A 22,406-nucleotide genomic window follows, 5' to 3' on the forward strand; every position below is an offset into this window, starting at 1 on the left:
AAATGTCAACAGCATCTCAAAACCACCTGATGAAGAAGCAGCAAACCTAGTGCATCCAAATAATCCTGTTGACCAATAGCCTAGTGTTGTGTGAATTTTAATTTTATCCATCCCAATCCAACATCAACACCTCCAAGTCACGAATGAGGGAGGATGTATAACAGAAGAAGAACTAGGAACAGGAGAAGGCCGTCCTGCCCTTCTAGCCTGCTCTGCCATTCAATAAGATCATGGCTGATCATTTCGTGGACACAGAACCATTTACCCACGTTCTCACCATGTCCATTAATTAATTATGTTTTAAAAAAATCTAACCTAGCTTGAAAAACGTTTTCTGAACTGGCATCAACTACTTCCCTGGGCAATGAATTCCATCGAGGTCAAGAAGCCCCTTCTCAATTCAGTCTTACATTTTCTGCGTCTAGTCTTGTACTGATGCCCTCTTGTCCTGGCTTCACCTGCCAATGGAAACATCTCTCTACTTCTATTTTATCCATTCCATTCATTATTTTATATGTTTCCATTCTTCTGAATTCCAATGAATATAATCCCAATCTACTCAGTCTCTCTTAAGCCAACCCCCATCAACTCCGGAGTCAACCTAGTTAACATCCTCGTCATCCCCTTCTCGTGCCAATACATCCTTTCTCAACTAAGGAGATAAATACTACATGCAGTACGCCAGGTGTGGTCTCACCAGCACCCAAACACAGCTGGAAAATTACCTCTGCTTTTAAACACAATCCCTTCAGCAATGAAGGACAAAATTCCTTTTGCTTTCTGAACTGATTGTTGTACCTGGTGACCAACCTACATGCAGAAGGATGCTCAGGTCCCTCTGCAGAGCAAATGATGCAACTTTTTTAATTCAAGTTTTTTTTTAAATGTTAGTACAACCAAAGAGTATAAACTTTATATTTATGAACATTCTACTTCATTTTACAGACCATTACCACTCACTCAATGTATCTATGTTCCTCTGCAAAGTTTCACACTCCTCCACTCACTTTGTTCCACTAATCATCTTAGTGTCACATGCAATCTTTGACACCCTACATTTGGTTCCAACTCCAAATCATCTGTATCAATTGTAAATAATCGCAGTCCCAACACCGATCCCTGAGGCACACTACTTATCAATGATTGCAAGCCAGAATAATACTTATTTATCCCCACACTTTGCTTCCTATTAGACAACTAATCTTCTACCCCTTACACCATGCACCCTTACATTATGCAACAGCCTCTTGCACAGCACCTTGTTGATGGTCTTTTGGAAATCCAGCTACACCACATCCACTGGGTCCCCATTGTCCACCTTGATTGAAATGTCTTCATAGAATTCCAAAAGATTGGTCAAGCATCGGGAGGGTCACAGTTATCAATCCAGGATTGTGATGTCCTAGTGAACATCAGTATAACAGAGGGGACATCAGGTTTCCCATGAGTGTGTGGGAATGCTGCCTGGGATGTTTTTGTTCTGTGTTCCCCCTCCAACACTGTACATATACCATGTCTCGTGGACCAGCGTCTTCAACAATTTTTAACTCCTGTAACAGTTCCTGTCCCTGTAACCTCCTCCCTTCCCGATAGTCCCTCCACACATTTGAAATGTACTGCATTCTAGACTGCCATCTCTATCTCGAAAACTTGCTTCAGTGCCTACAACATGCCTTATCTCAGTAGTTTCCTCTTCCAATAACTGGAGAAAGAGCCATGCAGAACAGAAACGGTTCCTTCGATTCAACTAGTCCATGCTGATCACGGTTCCTGAACGAGTCGTATTTGCCTGCGTTTGGTCCCTATCCTGTCAAACCTTCTCCTCTCCATGTACCTGCCCAAATGTCTTTTCCATGATGGAATTGTACTTTTCTCGACCACTTCAGCGGCAGCTCATTCAATGTGTGCACCATTCTCTGTGTGGAAATGTTCTCCAGTGGTTGTTTTTAAGTATTTCATCTCCCACCTCATATTTCAGCCCTCTCGTTATGGATTCCCCTACCCTGAGGTAGAGACCTTCACTATTCACCCTACGTATACCCCTCATGTTTTTATAAACCTTTATAAGGTCACCCCTCAGCCACCTACACCCAATGGAAATGTGAAGGATAATGATACAAATATTTCTGTCACGGTCCACACTGCAACTTTGCCACAATGTTCTGGTATACACTTGTTCAGGACCTAGGGCTTTCTCTACCTTTGTGTGCTTAGACCTCCAGCACCATCTCTTCTGTAATGGGGACGCTTTTCAAGACATCACTATTTATTTCCTTTTGTTTCCTAATCTTTGTCCACAGTACGTTCTGACATGAAATATTCATTTCGGGTCGCGCCCATCTCCTGTGGTTCCACACATGAATGGCCTTATTGATCTTTGAGGGGCTCTATTGTCTCTCCAGTAGCTTGTTTGTACTTGTATGCTGTAGAATCTCTTTGGATTCTCCTTAACTTTATCTGCCAAATCTATCTCATTCCACCCATGTTGCTTTGCAGTTTATCCAGCCTCTCTGTTTCGGTCAAACTCTCCAGTATCAGTAACATCTTCGTCAATCTTTGCTCCATTTACAGTTTCAGAATATGCTTCCTAAAGCAGGAGGATCTGAATTCCACACAGTATTCCAACTGGAGTCCCAGCCATGTCTGAAACAGCCGAATCATGATGGACCAACTCATGTTTTCAATGCTCTGACCCATGAGGGCTAGTGTGTCAAATCCATTTTCCCCGCCCTGTCCACCTGTGATGCCACTACCATGGAACAATGTAACTGCAGCCCTTGGTCTCTCTCCGTTTGACACCACTGCACAGAGCTCTGCCATTAATTGTGTTCGTCGTCCCTGGTTTGTCTTAACAAAATCCAATACCTGAATTCAGCTCCATCTTTCATTTCTTAACCCACTGGCTCAGTTGGTTAAGATCACCTTTGTTAACTGTATTCACTGCCCACTATAACACTTATTATACTATCCACAAACTTACTAGCAATAATTCATATATTCTCGTTTATGTCAATAATGCACATGTGTGGACCCTGCACCGATCCTTATGGCACACCGCTGGTCAGAGGCCCCCAGTCTGCACAACAACCCTCTCCCACTACCCTCTGTCTCGTACTGTCAATCCCATTTTGTGTCTGTTTGGCTTGCTCTCCCTGATCCCATGTGATCTAACCTTAGTAACCAGTGCACCAGGCTAAACCCTGTCAAAGGCCTTGGTGAAGTCAGGATAGACAACGTCTACTGCTCTGCCTTCATCCATCTTCTTGGTCACATCTTCAACAAACTCTATCAAGTTTGAGAGACACGACTTTGCATGCACAAAGCTATGCTGATTATCCCTAATCAATCATTGCCTTTCCAAATGCATGGAAGTCCTGTCCCGCGGATTCACTTCCAACAGCATTTGCACCACTGACATCAAGCTAATTGGTGTTTTTGTCCCTAACTTTCTGTCGCAGCCTTTCCTAAATACTGCCTTTCCAACATTAAGCAACCTCCAGGCTCCGAGCTCACTACCCGTGGCTGTCAGTGATAGAAATATCATTGAAGTTTCTTCCTTAACTTACCCCAATGTCCTGGGGTATACTTGATTAGTTCCCAGGGAGTTGTCTAATTTTAATGTGTTTGAAAACCTTCAGCACCTCCTGTTCTCCAATGTGAATTGGTTTGAAAACATCCCTCTTTATTTCCCTGCTTCCCTAGTGTTTCTCCCACAGTAAGTTCTGACGTGAATTGTTTGTTTCGGATCTCAGCTATTTCCTGTGGGTTCACACACGGATGGCTTCATTCATGTTTACGGAGTCACATTCTGTCCCGAGTTAATCTTCTGTTGTTAATATACTTGTCGAATATCTCTGGATTTTCCTGAACCTTCTCTGCCAAAGTTCCGTCAGTTCCCCTTTAGGCCCTCATGGTTTCCCTCTTAAGAGTATTACTACACCCACAATGTTCTTCAAGTACTTGACTTAATCCAGCTGGCTGTATATGACATGCGCCCCCTTTTGGCTTGACCAGAACCTCAATATCCCAAGTCATCCAGTGTTTCTCACTTGTGTCAGCATTGTCCTTCACACTAACAGGAATATGCTGGCCCTGAAATCTTAATTTATCTCTCTTTTGAAAGAATCCCATTTGCCTGACGTCCTTTTACTTTCAAATAGTCTCCAAGACTTTTGTACAGTCTTGCCTAATAACTTCTGGACTGGTGCAAGGTCAATTTTGATCGTTAACTTGTGGACCAGGCCTGTTCTTTTCCATCGCTATTTTCAAACTAATAGATTGTAGTGACTTTGCCAAAGATCCCCCCCTTCCCCCCGCCACAAACGCTTCAACCCCCTCCTCTTCCTTGTTTCCTGAAGGGAGGTCAGATTTCATCCCTTTCTCCAGTCGGAACAGTTACATACTGACTGAGACAGTTTTCTTGAACACACTGAACAAATTCCTCCCATCCAAGCTGTGAATATTATGGCAGTCCCAATCTAGGTTTACAACGTTAAAATCCCCGACCATTACAACCCTATCATTCTTACAGATATTTGAGATCTCCGACATATTTGCTGCTCAATTTCCCACTGACTACTGCGGGCCTGTAGTACCGGCATATCAAACTGATCATCCAGCCGTATTTCTCAGTTCTACTAATACAGCTTCACTGGGCGATCCCCCGGAATATCCTCTCGAAGCGCTGCAGTGATGTTTTCACTGATCAAACACACCAATCCCCCTCCTCTCTTGCCTCCCCTTCTATCCTTCCTGTAGCATCTGTCCCTGGAACATTGAGCTGCCTGTCTTGCCCCTCCTCAGCTCCCTGTCCCATGCTCCCATCCATGCCATGCATTCATCTGTTTAACCTGTTAGTCCTTTTACATTAAAGTAAATGCAGCTTAATTGATCAGGTTTCTCCCATTGCCTGCTGCGCTCTTGCCTGCCTTGTCAATTGAAATGACTCACTTGAAATTCTGTCCTAGCCTCAACCTTCAGACTGCAGCCTGAGACCACCCCCCTCACTGTGGACAACACCCTCACCTTTCATGTCATCTGCAAACCGACTAATGATACCTTCTGCTTTCATATCCGAGTGATTAATGTCCATAAGGAACAACAATGGTTCCTGCACAGATCCCTGTGGTACACCCACTGGGCAAAGGCTTTCAATCAGAAAACCAACCCTCCAACAATTTTGGATCCAATTTGCCAACTTGCCTTGGATCCCATGGGCTCTTCCCTTTTGGACCAGCCTTCCACATGGGACCTTGTCAAAGGCCTAAATGAACTCCATGTAAAACACATCTGCACTGCCCTCATCAATACCGTCAATCATAATTTCAAAGAAACCTCAGCATATTTCATCAGACATTATCTTCATCTTCCAAATCCATGCTGACTATCACTAATCGATCCCTGCCTTTCCAGTTATTGATTCAGCCTGTCCCTCAGAATTGTTCCCAATTTCCCTCCCACTGCTGTCAGACTATCTGCTCTGTAATTACCTGGCCTATTCCTACTGCCCTTCTTGAACAAAGGAACCACATTAACGATCCTCCAGTCATTCGGCACTTCACCTGTGGCCAGCAAAGTATTAAATATATCGATCAGGGCCCCAGAAGTCTGCTCCCTTACCATAGCATCCTGGGATACATTTCATTGGGTACTGGGGATTTCTCCACCTTTATGCCTGTGAAACTATTTAATACCTCCTCCTTATTGATCTTAACATATACTTGAACCTCACAAACCCAACTGAAATCCCCGGCTACAATGTCTTTCTCCTGTGTGAATACAGATGGGAAGTATTCATTGAAGACCTCACCTGCTTTTTCTGGCTCCATGCACAGATTGTGCCTTTGGTTTCTCACAGGCCTCCCTCTTTCGCTGGGAATCCTCTTACTCTCACGATGTGGATAAAGTAACTGTGGCTTTTCCACAATCATATCTGCCAAATACATTTCATTACTATTGTATTCCCCTCATTTTCCACAATCCCCTTGCACTCTCTATAATTGTGAAGAGCCTCACCTGATTTTATTGCACTGTACTTTCTTTATCGAACTCACGATATCACTTGATCAGTATTCCCTGGATTTGCTGCCATTACTATTCACTCTTCAAGGAACACCCTGGCCCTGCGTTCTCACTGCATCACTTTAAAATACTCCACTTTCCTAACATGGCCCAACTGCAGGGAGTTCCTCCTTGTCTCTGTTTGCCAGACCCTCTCTAATGAGCGCAATACTGATGGGAGACTCAGTTGTGAGGTGGACAGACAGGAGACTGTGTGGCTGCAGAAGAGACCCCAGGGTGATGTGCTGCCTCCCGGGTACCAGGGTCAAGGGTGTCTCTGAGCGGTTACTGAACATTCTGAAGGTGGAAGAGGAACAGCCAGAGGTCATTGTGCACATCGGCCCATATGACAAAGGTAGACAAAGGGATGGGGTCCTGTGGAATGAGTACAGGGAGTTAGGTAAGAAGTTAAAAAAGCAGAATATTGACGTTAATGATCTCCAGATTACTCCCAGTGCCACGTGCCAGTGAGGATAGAAATAGAAAGATAGGCAGGATGGATGTGTGGCTGAGGAGCTGGTGTAGAGGGCAGGGTTTTCAGTTCTTGGGTCATTTGGATCTCTTCTGGGGTAGAGGTGACCTGTACCAAGGGGATGGATGGCACTGGATGCAGAGGGGCACCAGTATCTCTGGGAGGAGATTTGCTAGTGTTACCCGGGCAGGATTTAAACTAGTTTGGCAGGGAGTTGAGACTCTGAATAAGACAGGGGCCATCAACTAGTCAGGGGAAAATGCATCAGCCATCAAGAGCAAGTTTCCTATCCAGGATATCCGGGCACAGTATAGGGAGGGAAAAGACTTCTAGTTTAAAAGGCATTAATTACAACGCACAAAGCCTGACTGGTAAGGCAGACAAGTTCAGACCATGGATTAGCTCTGGGGACTGGGATATTATAGCCAGAACAGAAACATGGCTGAGAGAAGGGCAGGACTGGCAGCTCAGTGTTCCAGGATACAGAAGCTACAGGTGTGACAGAAGGACAAGTAGGTGAGGAGGGGGAGTTGTCCCTTTGATTAGGGAGGACATTACAATAGTGCTTAGAGACAATATTGTTAAGCGGTCCTCAAATGAGGCCATATATTTAAAAGTTAGAAACAAAAAAGGGATGGTGAGTCTGCTGGGATCGTGTATTAGACCCCCAAATAGCCAGCGGGTATGAGGGGAGAAAATGTGCAGTGAGATTGCAAGTACCTATAAAAATAATAGAGTAGCATTGGTTGGAGATTTTAACTTCCCCTAGATTGACTGGGTCACCCAGAGTGTAAAAGGACCATATGGGGTGGAATTTGTCAAATATGTCGAAGAAAGTTTCCTAAACCAAGGTGTAGAAGGCTCTACACTACTCAGGCGGATGCAACACTGGTCCTCCCCTCAGAAACCGAGGTCAGGCAAGTGACTGAAGTGTCAGTCGGAGAGCACTTTGGGTCCAGTGACCACAACCTGTCTTTGTTTTCATATCGTTATGGAGAAAGATCAGACAAGTCCACAGATTAAGGTCTTAAACTGGAACAGGGCCAATATTGGGGACATTCAGAAGGATCGAGCAGGGTGAAGGTAACAATCACACAGCACCAGGTTATCATCCAGCTGGTTTACACAGGAACCTCGATTATCTGAACGAGATGGGCAGGCAATAGTTCATTCAGATAATTGATGATTCAATTAATCCATTCAATGCCTTTCCTCTCGGGCTTGGAGTTTTCGGTAATGTCTAGTCCCCGTTGAGGTGACTAGGCAGCACCAAACCATGCGTGAGCCCTCTTGCCCCGCCAGCCCCCCAAAACACCCCGCTGCTCGCTCCCATACCCTTCAACCCCATCATCACCCACCCCTCAACGTCGCCCTGCCCGCCAGACCCAAACTCATCCAACAGCGACCCAGCCTGCCCCCGCCATCAAAACCGTCCAAAGCCACCCTCCACTCGGCACTTGCCCCTGCCCCCAAACCTATCCAACACCACACTGAGCCCGCCCAAAACCTGTAAAACACTGCCCACGTCCGCCTCCAACAGTGCCCCTCAGGTCCCAAACCTGTCCAACACTGCCACCCCGCCCGCCCCACCCACCGTTTGCGCCCATACCCCCGGCTGTCCTGCCACTTGTGCGCCCCTGCACCCGTCATCTCCTCCCCTTCCTGGGCAACCGGAGTGGACACCAACAGTAAGACAGCTGCTGCCTTTGGTGGATTAAGTCTCTAATAGCGCATGCACACACACATGCACACATAGCCACGCACACAACTTTTTACTGCAACATTGCGAAAAGTTCCACCTCTGCACTGTACAGGACAATGTTCGAGAGAATATCTAGGGAAGCGGGGGGTTAGGATTTACCCCTATGTCGAACTCTAGGCTAAGTGTGGGGAGAGCCAGAGAGGGTGGGAGGTCAGTCATTTGGAGATGGTACCGTGGCTCGATGTCCAGGACTGTTCTCGGCAGGATTTCTGCGAGCCGAGATCTGTTTTAATCAGTGTGAACAAAAAAAACACAATCAGGGTTGAATAAGCTCTTTGATATAATGTTTCTATCGGGACCTCGAGATCTCCTTTGGATAATCCGATATTCAGATAATTGATGTTTGGATAATCGAGGACCCTCTGTGTTTGGAAGCGCTTGATTTGCATGCTCTGATGATCATTCTAAAAGATTAAAGACTTAATCAAAACCTGTTTCATATTTCATTCCATGACATTGCCATCCTGTTGCTATAAATTCTGTGTCTTATGACTGTGCTCCACAACCACCTGATGAAGAAGCAGCACTTCGAAAGCTAGTGCCTCTAAATAGACCGATTGCACCTGTAGCTGGTGTTGTGTGGTGTTTAACTTTGCCCACCCCAGTCCAACACCGGCACGTCCAAATCATAGGTCGGTATGTTTGAAGGAAAAGGAATAACTGGCAAATGGGAGGTTTTTCAAAGTGTGATCTCAATAATCTAGTATGTCCCTGTTAGTGTGGAGGGAAAATCCCCTACAACCCTTCCAATTTTGACCATTCGGGAGATAGTGACAATGCTCCCTCATCTGTGTAACTGTTTTCCAACTAAAATTACTGCCCTTCTGGAAAATCTGTCGGACTCCACAACCTCCATATCTAAATAATCTGCAGAGCCTAAACTTTCCTGTATCTGTAAACATCTTCAGCCATGACTACCCTCCATATCTCTATTTGTTCCTCCAATCTATACAACCCACTTTATCACTGTAATCTGGTCGATTCGCCTAATACATTCCTGACTGGGTAAACTACTCCATTCGACCAACATCCTTATCCCTGTAAACTGGACCATCCCTCCCAACCTCCCCAACTCCATGAACTCCTGCAGGCCATACAGCTCTCTGCATTTCTGTAACCTCCTGTGGCCTCTATTGTCCTCCTTCCCTGTGAAACCACCTCCAAACCCCACATCCATCCCAGTCTGGGTCATCTGCTTCAGATCAGGCCATTGGTGTTTCTGTTACCGCTGGCACTCCGAGCAAACCTTTCTAATTGTGTCTATTCTTTCCGATTCCATCCTCTCCAGCCTCCTGTAACCTCTTCCTGCCATTGTAACCCTCCCTGTTTGGAACACAGAACAGTACAGCACAGTTTCTGCAGTAACCACATATTTCTGGTGACCAAATCATATTTATCCCTGTGTCACAAGTTATTGCTGATACTTTGACAATTCCAAAAAAAACTGTAATTGACTTTTTTTTCCCAGAATGTCCTATCATAGCCTAATTCACTGATGTGCAGTTTTAGTTAAACTCTGTGCCTTCCTGTTCCCTTCTGCTTGTCTTCAGTCACATCCCCATGCTGTTCTGATGCGTCACCTTTTATATTTGGACAGGGTTCACCTGAACCCTGTCCCCGCATCCTCTCTGTCAGTTTAAAGCCCTGTTCATAAACCTGCCGATATGATTGGCCAGGCCAATTCTCCCAGCACGGTTGTTTTTAATTCACTCGTAGGATGTTGCTGTCTCTGGCTGGCCAGCATTTCATGCCCACCCCCGAGCTGCCCTTGAGCTGAGTGGCTTACCAGGTCATTCCTGGGGGCAGTTGAGTCAATCTCCTTCCTCTGGGTCTGGATTCCTATGTAGGCCAGACCAGCAGCCCATAACAGATTTCCTTACTTAAAGGGTATTAAGCAGTCAGATGCTACCAGCATTAAATTCTGGATGAACAGTTGAGTGAGAGTAACACTAGGCCATTGCCTGGCCCACTGATAGCTCGCTCATCCATGCGTACCGATCCCAGTGCACCTTCTTCGTGACCATGGTTTGATCGTGATACCATCCTGCACTCTGGTGATATCACACAGTCTCTCTCCATGTGATATGTGTCACTGTGAGGGTTTAATTGATGCCGCCGACTGCACCTTTTGCAGCTACTCCAGATCCTGAGCCAACAGAATTCTCCACTCCAGGGAGACGCAGCAGCACTGACCATGGATGGAGACTGGGATTTTTCAGATCTCTGTGGGACTCAGTGGCTTTCTTCATGTGTAACCCTCACTGCATCAGTCTAATTTCCCATTCTGTCTGATCCTCTGTCTTCTGTAGGTGCTCAGGATGCTCCTGACTCAGCAGAATTCCCAACTGCTGTTTCGTCCATCACCACACTGAAGACAGTTTGTCAGCCAGGGAGAGATGGAGAGTGAGATCTGGAACCTTCAGTAAATCCTGCAGTTAGGTAAGATCACTCACAGTGAACAGAGCAGAATGTATTTACGGGATTGAACTTTGGTCCAGAAGACATGACATAGATACAGTGTTGAAGAACGAACACAGAGCAATATTTGTCCCAGGCTCAATCCACACCCTTTTGTTAATTTTCATCTCTGCTGTACTGAGCCTTCCTGTGTCAATATAGGAAGTTGACAGTTAGCAATCTTGCTGTCTTAGTGAGGATCAGTAAAACAGAGGGGAAAGCAGGTCTCCCTCAAGGATAAAAATCTCACAACACCAGGCTTTAGTCCAACAGGTTTAATTGGAATTCTGGATCAGTGGTGCTAGAAGAGCACAGCAATTCAGGCAGCATCCGAGGACAGGCAAAATCGACGTTTCGGGCAAACGCCCTTCCCGAAACGTCGACTTTGCCTGTCCTCGGATGCTGCCTGAATTGCTGTGCTCTTCCAGCACCACTGATCCAGAATCTGGTTTCCAGCATCTGCAGTCATTGTTTTTACCTCGAGGTTTAATTGGAAGCACACTAGCATTCGGAGCGACACTCTTTCATCAGGTGATAGTGGAGGGCTCAATCCTCACACACAGAATTTATCGCAAATATTTACAGTGTAATGTAACTGAAATTATACATTGAAAAATTGATTGTCTATTAAGCCTTTCGTCTGTTAGAATACAGTGATAGTTTCACTTCTTTCATGTACAATAATCCCATCCTGCACTCAGTACAATAATCCCATCCTGCTCTCAGTACAATAATCCCATCCTGTACACAGTACAGTAATCCCATCCCACACTCAGTACAATAATCCCATCCTGCTCTCAGTACAATAATCCCATCCTGTACTCAGTACAATAATCCCATCCCGCACTCAGTACAATAATCCCATCCTGCTCTCAGTACAATAATCCCATCCTCTACTCAGCACAATAATCCCATCCCGCACTCAGTACAATAATCCCATCCCGCACTCAGTACAATAATCCCATCCCGCACTCAGTACAATAATCCCATCCCGCACTCAGTATAATAATCCCATCCCGCACTCAGTACAAGAATCCCATCCTGCACTCAGTACAATAATCCCATCCCGCACTCAGTACAATAATCCCATCCCGCACTCAGTGCAATAATCCCATCCTGCACTCAGTACAATAATCCCATCCCGCACTCAGTACAATAATCCCATCCTGCACCCAGTACAATAATCCCATCCCTCACTCAGTACAATAATCCCATCCCGCACTCAGTACAATAATACCATCCTGCACTCAGTACAATAATCTCATCCCGCACTCAGTACAATAATCCCATCCTGCACTCAGTACAATAATCCCATCCCGCACACAGTACAATAATCCCATCCCGCACTCAGTACAATAATCCCATCCTGCACTCAGTAAAATAATCCCATCCCACACTCAGTACAATAATCCCATCCTGCACTCAGTACAATAATCCCATCCCGCACTCAGTACAATAATCCCATCCTGCACTCAGTACAATAATCCCATCCTGCACTCAGTACAATAATCCCATGCTGCACTCAGTACAATAATCCCACCCTGCACTCAGTACAATAATCCCATTCCGCACTCAGTACAATAATCCCATCCTGCACCCAGTACAATAATCCCATCCCGCACCCAGTACAATAATCCCATCCCGCACTGAGTACAATAATCCCAGCCTACACTGAGCACAATAATCCCATCCCGCACTCAGTACAATAATCCCATCCTGCACTCAGTACAATAATCCCATCCTGCACTCAGTACAATAATCCCATCCCGCACTCAGTACAATAAACCTATCCCGCACTCAGTACAATAATCCCATCCCGCACTCAGTACAATAATCCCATTCTGCACTCAGTACAATAATCCCATCCTGCCCTCAGTACAATAATCCCATCCTGCAGTCAGTACAGTAATCCGAGCCTGCAGTCAGTACAATAATCCCATCCCGCACTCAGTACAATAATCCCATCTCGCACTCAGTGCAATAATCCCATCCCACACTCAGTATAATAATCCCATCCCGCACTGAGTACAATAATCCCATCCCGCACTCAGTACAATAATCCCATCCCGCACTCAGTACAATAATCCCATCCCGCACTCAGTACAATAATCCCATCCCGCACTCAGTATAATAATCCCATCCCGCACTCAGTACAATAATCCCATCCTGCACTCAGTACAATAATCCCATCCCGCACTCAGTACAATAATCCCATCCCGCACTCAGTGTAATAATCCCATCCTGCACTCAGTACAATAATCCCATCCCGCACTCAGTACAATAATCCCATCCTGCACCCAGTACAATAATCCCATCCCGCACTCAGTACAATAATCCCATCCCGCACTCAGTACAATAATACCATCCTGCACTCAGTACAATAATTCCATCCCGCACTCAGTACAATAATCCCATCCTGCACTCAGTACAATAATCCCATCCTGCACACAGTACAATAATCCCATCCCGCACTCAGTACAATAATCCCATTCTGCACTCAGTACACTAATCCCATCCCACACTCAGTACAATAATCCCATCCTGCACTCAGTACAATAATCCCATCCCGCACTCAGTACAATAATCCCATCCTGCACTCAGTACAATAATCCCATCCCGCACTCAGTACAATAATCCCATCCTGCACTCAGTACAATAATCCCATCCTGCACTCAGTACAATAATCCCATGCTGCACTCAGTACAATAATCCCACCCTGCACTCAGTACAATAATCCCATCCTGCACTCAGTACAATAATCTCATCCTGCACCCAGTACAATAATCCCATCCTGCACCCAGTACAATAATCCCATCCTGCACTCAGTACAATAATCCCATCCTGCACTCAGTACAATAAACCCATCCCGCACTCAGTACAATAATCCCATCCCGCACTCAGTACAATAATCCCATTCTGCACTCAGTACAATAATCCCATCCTGCCCTCAGTACAGTAACCCCATCCTGCAGTCAGTACAGTAATCCCAGCCTGCAGTCAGTACAATAATCCCATCCCGCACTCAGTACAATAATCCCATCCCGCACTCAGTACAATAATCCCATCCCACACTCAGTATAATAATCCCATCCCGCACTCAGTACAATAATCCCATCCCACACTCAGTACAATAATCCCATCCCACACTCAGTATAATAATCCCATCCCGCACTCAGTACAATAATCCCATCCCGCACTCAGTACAATAATCCCATCCTGCAGTCAGTACAGTAATCCCAGCCTGCAGTCAGTACAATAATCCCATCCCGCACTCAGTACAATAATCCCATCCCGCACTCAGTACAATAATCCCATCCCGCACTCAGTATAATAATCCCATCCCGCACTCAGTACAATAATCCCATCCTGCACTCAGTACAATAATCCCATCCCGCACACAGTACAATAATCCCATCCTGCACTCAGTACAATAATCCCATCCTGCACTCAGTACAATAATCCCATCCTGCACTCAGTACAATAATCCCATCCCGCACTCAGTACAATAATCCCATCCCGCACTCAGTACAATAATCCCATCCCGCACTCAGTACAATAATCCCATCCCGCACTCAGTATAATAATCCCATCCCGCACTCAGTACAATAATCCCATCCCGCACTCAGTATAATAATCCCATCCCGCACTCAGTACAATAATCCCATCCCGCACTCAGTACAATATCCCATCCTGCACTCAGTACAATAATCCCATCCCGCACTCAGTACAATAATCCCATCCTGCACTCAGTACAATAATCCCATCCCGCACTCAGCATAATTATCTCATCCTGCACTCAGTACAATAATCCCATCCCGCACTCAGTACAATAATCCCATCCTGCACTCAGTACAATAATCCCAGCCTACACTGAGCACAATAATCCCATCCCGCACTCAGTACAATAATCTCATTCTGCACTCAGTACAATAATCCCATCCTGCACTCAATACAATAATCCCATCCTGCACTCAGTACAATAATCCCTATTTCTGTAGTCTTGCACAATAGTTACAGTAACCCCGTCTCTGTAAAATCCTCCAGCCTGGAGCAAAATACCCACCTGTGTACCTTCCCCAAGCCCCAGGAGAACATGATATCACTGTAACCTTCTGCAGGCACGATCACACTCCTGCCTCCTGGCCTACAGCACCACACGACCACAGTTACCTTCTCCCATCCCTACCGAGCTCCTTATCTGTATAAACAGCTCCAGATCCTTTTCAAGCTACAACAGCACTCCACATTTCTGTTTGCTCATCCACTCCCTACAGTCCTCCCAGCACCTCAAACACTCTCTCTTTATGTAATTCTGCAATTTGGGCAGCACCGTGGCTCAGTGGTGAGCAATGGTGCCTCACAGCGCCAGGGACCAAGGTTCAATTCCAGCGTTTGGTGACTGTCTGCATGGAGTTTACACATTCTCCCTGTGTCTGCATGGGTTTCCTCCGGGTGCACCGGTTTCCTCTCACAGTCCAAAGATGTGCAGGTCAGGTGAATTGGCCGTGCTAAATTGTCCATAGTGCTAGGTGCATTGTCAGAGAGAAGTGGGCCTGGGTGAGTTACTCTTTGGAGAGTTGGTGTGGACTTGTTGGGCAGAATACCCGTTCCCATGCTGTAGGGAATCTAATCTAAACTGTCCCTCTGCGTAAATATATCCCTCAATCCATAATTAGCCCCAAACCCTTCAAACCTCCGGTCTCTGTGAACCCGCACAGCTCCAACATCCCTCCTTAACTGTGTAACATTTTCCATTCCCGAAACACTCTGAAAATGTGGACATCCTACAAACCTCCCTATCTGCGTAATCCTCTCAGGACCATGTAAAACCCCTGATCTGTGGAACCAACTCCAATGCTTGTGACTCTCCCGATCAGTTTCTACATGACTGGCTATCGCCTGTCGCTATCATAAGCCCTGTCAATGTAAGCTCCTCCAGTCTGCCCACGAATCTAATCATCTCCATAACCTTCTCCAGCTCTTACGCCCCTTGTGTAAACGTTACACTCCCCTACAACCATCCCTAAAGCAGAAACCTCCTCCAGTGTCTGCAATACTCCCTATCTGTATTAGTGTCTTCAGGTTCTATTGCTGTTCCTGTCTCTCTAAGCTCTGAATACTGTCCAGCTTTACGGTCCATATACTTTCCAAAGGGTCAGCGTGGACGTGCTGTTTGAAATGGCCTGTTTTCCCACCGTTGGGATTCTATGATTCAATGGTTTGTTCATAAGAAGGGTGGTGGGTGCCAGGATCAAGAATGTCTTCGAGCATGCTCAGGGCATATTGAAGTGAGAGGGTAAACAGCCAACGGTCGTGGTTCACATTGCCACCAATGACATAGGTAAGAAGAGCGAAAGGTCCTGCAAAGGGAGTTAGGGGAGTTAGGAGTGAGTTTAAAAGCAGGATCTCCAGGATTATATTCTTGGGATTACTCCCGGGCATCTGAAAGTGAGATAAGGAAGAGGAAGATAGTCGAGTTGAATATGTGGCAAAGAGCTAGTTTGGGAGGAGGGTTTCTGATTTTTGGATGATTCCGATCGCGTTCAGTGCACGTGGGAACTGTACAGAAAGGAAAGTGTACAGTTTAACTGGAGAGGTCCCAACATCCTGGAAGGGAGGTGTGATCATGCAGATTTAAGCTAATGATCGAGGAGGATGGGAACCAAAGCAGCAGGTCATAAAATGAGCAGAAAGTAAAGGTTTGTCAAATAAACATGCTAAGGGAACTAATCACAACAGTTTTAAAAATGTGAGTTGCAATAAAAGATAGGCTCACTATTATCAGGGATCAATGAGGAAGGATGGAGCGCCTGTGCACACAAGTATTAAAAGAGAAAGATAAATCGATAGAACTTATGTGAAAATGTTTTTTTTTTAACTAAATGTGTGCAGTATTTGGAGTAAAATGAATGAGCTGATAGCGCAAACAGGTATAAATAGGTACGGCATGGTGGGCATGACTGAAATGTAGTTACACGAAGGTCAGGACTGGGGTGTTAAATGCACAAGGGTACTCAGTATTCACACAAGAAGGAACAGCAGGTGGAGTGCCTGTATTGGTTAAGGATTATGTCAAGGCAGTATTAAGAAATGATATTAGTACGTGTGACAAAACTGATGAATCAGTCTGGTTTGAAATAAAACACGTTGAAAGAAACCTATTGGTAGGAGAATTTCCAGCCCAAAACCTGCCCCCCCCCCCCGCCCCCCCTCCCCCAACAAATTACTTTCAAAGTAGGGAATAGCATGAACCAGGAAATAACGATGGCTTGAGACAAGAGCACAAAAGTGATTATGGGAATGTAAGCATGCAATTTGCTTGGATTAATCAATTTGGCAAGGGGAGTCTCAAAGAACGATTCGTCGAATATATGATGGATTATTTCTTTGATTAACATGTAATGGAACCAAACAGAGAACTGGCTTTGGCATTACGTAATGAGGAAGGAGTGAAAAATCATATTGTAGTATCAGGATCATCTTAGAAATAGTGACCACAACATCTTGGAATTGCACATTCAGACTGTAAAAGAGAAGACAGAGTCACATAGGAGAGGTTTAGTGTTGAGCAATGATAATTTTACTGGCCTGAGAAAGGGCTTGGCCTGAGTGGACATGTCAAAAAGATTCAAGTGCAAGACATTTGAAGAAGAGTGGCAACTACTTCGGGAGATAGTCAAAACCCCTCAAATAAAGTCGAATCCTGAGTGGAAGAGGAATTGTAAAAAGTTGAAAAGCAATCCATGTCTTAACAAGGAAGTCAGCAATAATATGAAGGTTCTTGCATGGTCGTGTTATCAGTGACTGCTAATCCAGATAATGTTCTGGGGATATGGCTTCAAATGCCACCACAGCAGATGGTGGAATTTGAATCCAATATGAACCTGGAATTAAGAGTCTATTGATGGTAATGAATCCATTTGTCATGGTTGGAAACACGCATGACACCGGTCATGAATGTCTTTTATGACCACCCTTACCTGGTCTGACCTACATGTGACTTCAAACCCACACAAATTTGGTTGACGCTTAACTGCCCTCTGGGCAATTAGGGACAGACAATGAGTGCTGTTTCACCAGCGACACCCTCAGCCTTTCAGGAATTAAAGGAAATCACTTTAATTGTCAGCAAACAGTTACTAAAAACATAATCAAAATGGCTATGAAGGAAAATGAGGAGAAAACATAAGAAATGATAAAGAACACTTCTCTGATTAGCAAAAGGTTTAAAAATGCTGAAAGTAAATGTTGGCCTCTGAGAGGATGAAAATGGCGAGGTAATAATGGGAAACTCAGAAATGGCAGAGGCAAAACCAACACTTTTTGTATTCACAGTCCAAGATAATTTCTTCCCAAAATTTAAAACAACTGCAAAGGATCATGATAGAAGTACGATGACAAGGAAGAAGATATTAAGTACATTGATGGGATTATAGGCAGGTCAGACCCTCAGCCTGCAGTCTATCATATTAAAGGATGTAACAGCAGAGATAGTGGATGTGTTAGTTAGGATATTGAACAAATCCTTGAATTCTGGAACCATACCGATATCTTGAAAAATTAATAATGTAGTACTCGTACATAAAACAGGAGATAGGCAAAAATAAACAAACTGTAGACCAGTGAGTTTAACCTCTGAGTGGGGAAGTTTCTTCAGTCAACCATAAAATAGGAAATAACTGAACACTTGGAAAAATAAAGATCAATTCACCAGTGTCAGCACAGTTTCATGATGGGCAGGTTATGCTTGACAAACCTGCTGGAGTTCTTTGAGAATGTAACCAGCAAGGTGGATAATGGGGATGCAGCAACTGCTGGATATCTGAACTTCAGAAGGCATTTGACAAGGTGCTGCTTGAAGGACTGATCCAGGCGATTAGAACCAAGGGGTTAAGGGTAGAGTATTGAATTGGATAGAGGATTGACTGACTAACAGAAAGCAGAGCATCGGGATAAATGGTCTTTCCCTGGCGAACTGAAACTAGTGAGGTGCTGCAGGGTTCAGTTCTCAGACCTCAATTGTTTACAATCTGCCCAAATGAGCTGGAAGGAGAGACAGAGTGTAGCAACTAAATTCATAGATGGCATTAAACTAGGTGGTAAAACAGGCTGTAACGAGGATCTAAAGAGTTTACAGATGAATAATGGTAGGGTGAGAAAACGGGGCGGATTGCTATATCTGGCAGATGGTGTTTAATTTGGTTAATTGCACAGTTGAATTTCCTACCGCCGCTCATAATTTCTATTTTCTTGTGTTGCACCTTCTACAGTTCTTTGGATTTTATTCACCGTTGGTGGCTGGGGTCACAGGAGTCGAGAGGTTTGGTTGAGGGAGATGCAAGTTGCTCTGTGTGTCCGGTACAAGACATTAATGTGGAGAAAAGACCACAGTCAGGCCTTGTTGATTCCCACAGCAGGCCTGGCAACAAGCTGGCCTATCCCTGTTCTTACCTCCTGATGATTAATTGCCTGGAGTAATCCACACCAAAATGTTACAGTCAGACAGACAGTCCGTAATTAATATGCCCATTTCATAATAAAGGGACAAATGGATACTTAGATCAGAAGTAAAGACTTGGCAATTCTTTTGAGATTTAATGACTATTTGCTGCAACTGCAGGCTGGGAGCTGGGTGATGGGACAACAAAACATTTGAGCATTGTTGCAAATTTATAGGTTAGATATTGAGTAACAATATTATGTTATCAATTCTGTTAGAAAGTGTCCATAATCTATATCTTATGAAAAATGTGTTGAAGGTATTGTGGGAAAAAAACAAACATTGAATTGGTTAGAAAAGGAAGATGTGAAGTGGATATAGGTCATAGAACATAGAACATAGAACATAACAGTGCAGTACAGACCCTTCGGCCCTCGATGCTGCGCTGACCTGTCATACCAATCTGGCACCCATCTAATCTACACTATTCCATATGAAGCCCATCTCACCTACAATACGTCCATATGCTTGTCCAATAACGACTTAAATTTGGCGAATCTACTACCGTTGGAGGCAAAGCATTCCATAACCTTACTACTCTCTGAGTAAAGAAATTACCTCTGACATCTGTCCTATATCTATCACTCCTTAATTTAAAGCTAGTCCCCCTCGTGCTCGCCGTTATCATACTTGGAAAAAGGCTCTCCCTGTCCACCTTATCTAACCCTCTGATCATTTTATATGTTTCTATTATGTCAACTCTGAACATTCTTCTCTCCAATGAAAACAGCCTCAAGTCCATCAGACTTTCTTCTTAAGACCTACCCTCTATACCAGGCAACATCCTATTAAATCTCCTCTGCACCATTTCCAAAGTTTCCACATCCTCCTCATAATGTGGTGACCTGAATAGTACACAATACTCCAAGTACACAATAAGAGTTCTTTACAGCTGTAGCATAACCTCATGGTTCCAGATTTCGATTATTCTATTAATAAAAGCTAAAACACTCTATGCCTTCTTAACAACCCTGTCAACCTGGGCGGCAAATTTCAAGGATCTGTGTACCTGGATCTCTCTACTCATCTACACGACCAAGAATCTTACCATTAGTTCATTACTTTGCATTCCGTTTATTCGAAACAAGGTGAATCACCTCACATTTGTCCACACTAAATTCCATTTGCCACCTCTCAGGCCAGCTCTGCAGCTTATCTATGTCTCTCTGTAACCTACAACATACTTCGTCACTATCCACAAATCTACCGACCTTAGTGTCATCTGCAAATTGACTAAACCACCCTTCTAAGCCCTTATCCAGGTCGTTTATAAAAATGACGAACAGCAGTGGACCCAACACCGACCCTTGCGGTACACCACTAGTAACAGGACTCCAGGATGAACATTTCCCATCAACTATCATGCTCTGTCTTTCTTCAGCAAGCCAATTACTGATCCAAACTGCTATATCTCTCACGATCCCATTACTCTGCATTTTGGACAATAGCCTACTGTGGGGAAATTTATTGAACGATTGCTGAAATCCATATACACCACATCAACCGTTTTGCTTTCATTTTTCCTGTCTGGTCACTTTCTCAAAGAACTCAATAAGGTTTGTGAGGCACGACCTACCCTTCACAAAACAGTGCTGACTATCCCTAATCAAATTATTCTTTTCTGGATGATTATGACTCAAAGCTCTTATAAAGTTTTCCAACACTTTACCAACAACTGAAGTAAGGCTCACTGGTCTATAATTACCAGGGTTGTCACGACTCCCCTTCTTGAACAGGGGAACCAGATTTGCTATCCTCGAGTCTTCTGCTCGCAATCTCCTCCCTGGCTTCCCAGAGGTTCCCAGGATAAATCCCATCCGGCCCAGGGAACTTATCTATTTTCATACTCTGCAGGATTTCTAATACCTCTTCCTTTTGAACCTCAATCACACCTAGTCTCAATCACACCTCTCTATTTGCCTCGACAACATTGTCGTTTCCTAGAGTGAATACTGTGGAAAAATATTCATTTAGTGCTTTCCCTATCTCCTGTGACTCCACACACAACCTCCCACTATTATCCGTGATTGGCCCTAATCTTACTCTCGTTATTCTTTTATTCCTTAAATACCGATAGAAAGCCTTAAGTGTTACCCTGAACTTATACGCCAACAGCTTCTCATGTCTCCTCCTGGCTCTTCTGAGCTCTCTCTTTAGGTCTTTACTGGCTACCTTGTAACCCTCAAGCACGCTAACTGAGCCTTCACATCTCATCCTAACATAAGCCTTCTTCTTACTCTTAAACAGAGATTCCACTCCCTTCGGAAACCACGGCTACCGCGCACGACAGCTTCCTTCCTGCCTGATAGGGACCGTATTGTTGAAGAGGAGAGTATGAAACGGACTAGTCAGCGAGAGGAGATACTTGTTAGGAAGGAAGATGTGTAGAGCATTTTGAAAAACTTGAGGATAGACAAGTTCCCCGGGCCTGATGGGATATATCCTAGGATTATGTGGGAAGCAAGAGAGAAAATTGCAGAGTCGTTGGCAAGGATCTTTTCGTCTTCACTGTCAACGGGTGTGGTACCAGGGGCCTAGAGAGTGGCAAATGTTGTGCCTTGTTCAAAAAAGGGAATAGGGATAACCCCGGGAATTACAGGCCAGTTAGTCTTACTTCTGTGGTAGACAAAGTAATGGAAATGGTACTGAGGGATAGGATTTATGAGTATCTGGAAAGACGCTGCTTGATTAGGGACAGCCAGCACGGATTTGTGAGGGGTAGGTCTTGCCTTACAAGTTTTATTGAATTCTTTGAGGAGGTGACCAAGCATGTGGATGAGGATAGAGCAGTGGATGTAGTGTACATGGATTTTAATAAGGCATTTGATAAGGTTCTCCATGCAGAAAGTCAGGAGGCATGGGATAGAGGGAAATTTGGCCAGTTGGATAGAAAACTGGCTAACCGGTTGAAGTCAGAGAGTTGTGGTAGATGGGAAATATTCAGCCTGGAGCCCAGGTACAAGTGGAGTTCCACAGGAATTAGTTCTGAGTCCTCTGCTGTTTGTAATTTTTATTAATGACTTGGAAGAGGGAGTCAAAGGGTGGGTCAGTAAATTTGCAGATGATACGAAGATTGTTGGGGTTGTGGATAGTGAGGAGGGCTGTTGTCGGCTGCAAAGGGACTTAGATATGATGCAGAGCTGGGCTGAGGAGTG

Source organism: Chiloscyllium plagiosum, unplaced genomic scaffold (genome assembly GCF_037043375.1).
Source record: "Chiloscyllium plagiosum isolate Xiang-an unplaced genomic scaffold, Cpla_swu_hap1 HiC_scaffold_14, whole genome shotgun sequence".
NCBI classification, from domain to species: Eukaryota; Metazoa; Chordata; class Chondrichthyes; order Orectolobiformes; family Hemiscylliidae; genus Chiloscyllium; species Chiloscyllium plagiosum.